This window comes from Pseudophryne corroboree (genome assembly GCF_028390025.1).
Source record: "Pseudophryne corroboree isolate aPseCor3 chromosome 7 unlocalized genomic scaffold, aPseCor3.hap2 SUPER_7_unloc_4, whole genome shotgun sequence".
NCBI lineage: Eukaryota > Metazoa > Chordata > Amphibia > Anura > Myobatrachidae > Pseudophryne > Pseudophryne corroboree.
In genome coordinates this window covers 66,058-68,137 of record NW_026967613.1, presented here as the reverse complement: position 1 = coordinate 68,137, position 2,080 = coordinate 66,058, and the positions used below count along the sequence as shown (strand labels likewise).

Sequence of the window (2,080 nt, the reverse complement as noted above, 5' to 3'; positions counted from 1 at the left end):
TACAATAACTTTTACCATTTTAATTTGTTTTAATAGTATATTGACAGTATTGTTTTCTTTCAAAAATCCACTTAATTTTCTTAACCCTATTATTAAAATGGTAATTGACAAAAACAAACTACATTGTCACCAGAAGAGCAATACAAAATGTACAAGTGATATATTAAAATCATCTTTCCAGCTTGAATTTCAATGATGCATTGGGGTAACGATTTTGTGAGAAACATCTTCACCCTTAAATAAAGATTTTCTTAATTCCTTACCTGTGTGCTAATTAGATATCACCTTGTTTTCACATTAAACAGACTTCCACATGAGAAAGCAGCAAGGATGCAGTGGTGTTAATGTTTCCTGGTGTCAACCTGTATTATTTCAGTAGACATTGAAATGAGGATGCATCTTGCTGCCTTTCCAATGAAGCGTTTAATTTAGTAATAGGTGAAAAACCATCCCTACAAAGGTGTTAATCAGAGACTTGGCTTTGTGGACACTTTTCAGAGAACAAATTTGTTAGCATAAAAATAAAGCCAGAAAATGAAGAGCTGTTTAATCACTCAATTGGATTTTTTTTGCCAGCATATTTCTTTTTCTCTGCAACCCACTGCTAAATTGTGCTTCCTAGCTGTTTTTATTAAATCACTGAATCAAATCTAACTCTGATTACATCAGAAAAGGCCAGGTACCCTACACCATAACAGGGGGTTTGAAATTTTGACTTGTCTACTTAAAGATCACCAAAATCTGATAACAAGGTCAGTTATGTCCCTGGGTGGGATTGAACCACCAACCTTTTGGTTAGTAGCCGGACACACTAACCGATTGCGCCACAGAGACACTTCACGAAAAGTACATACTGACAAAGGCTAATAAGCATACATCTAGAACGTTTCCTAGAAAAACTTTAAAAAGTCAATAATCTGGAGAGTTTTTGTAAAATGTTTCTTCCATCAACCAACGAAGAAACACATTGGTACTTTCCCATGATGAGTGAGTGCTTCAGGATCTCTTGCACTTACATGTGCAGCAGAGTACTGCAATGGAAGCATACAGGGCCCATAACCCAGCGGTAGGCAGATTGAAACTATCCTTTGCTATATGCATTTTTTTTGTTAATTTAAGTAATCAAAACTGGGATTGATATTTTTGCTCTTTTATTTTACCTTGAAGTACAATAATTTTTACCATTTTAATTTGTTTAAATCCACTTAATTTTCTTTACCCTATTATTAAAAGGGTAATTGACAAAAACAAACTACATTGTCACCAGAAGAGCAATACAAAATGTACACGTGATATATTAAAATCATCTTTCCAGCTTGAATTTCAATGATGCATTGGGGCAACGATTTTGTGAGAAACATCTTCACCCTTAAATAAAGATTTTCTTAATTCCTTACCTGTGTGCTAATTAGATATCACCTTGTTTTCACATTAAACAGACTTCCACATGAGAAAGCAGCAAGGATGCAGTGGCGTTAATGTTTCCTGGTGTCAACCTGTATTATTTCAGTAGAAATTGAAATGAGGATGCATCTTGCTGCCTTTCCAATGAAGCAAGTTTAATTTAGTAATAGGTGAAAAACCATCCCTACAAAGGTGTTAATCAGAGACTTGGCTTTGTGGACACTTTTCAGAGAACAAATTTGTTAGCATAAAAATAAAGCCAGAAAATGAAGAGCTGTTTAATCACTCAATTGGATTTTTCTGCCAGCATATTTCTTTTTCTCTGCAACCCACTGCTAAATTGTGATTCCTAGCTGTTTTTATTAAATCACTGAATCAAATCTAACTCTGATTACATCAGAAAAGGCCAGGTACCCTACACCATAACAGGGGGTTTGAAATTTTGACTTGTCTACTTAAAGATCACCAAAATCTGATAACAAGGTCAATTACGTCCCTGGGTGGGATTGAACCACCAACCTTTTGGCTAGTAGCCGGACACACTAACCGATTGCGCCACAGAGACACTTCACAAAAAGTACATACTGACAAAGGCTAATAAGCATACATCTAGAACGTTTCCTAGAAAAACTTTAAAAAGTCAATAATCTGGAGAGTTTTTGTAAAATGTTTCTTC

At 35.0% G+C, this 2,080-nt stretch overlaps 1 non-coding gene across 1 annotated transcript; it reads right to left on the bottom strand.

Moving 5' to 3' along the window:
• Window positions 1-760: 760 nt before the first annotated feature.
• TRNAS-ACU (transfer RNA serine (anticodon ACU)) lies at window positions 761-834 on the bottom strand. Its single transcript has one exon. It is a non-coding gene; the product is annotated as a tRNA-Ser (tRNA).
• Between the last annotated feature and the right edge of the window lie 1,246 nt (window positions 835-2,080).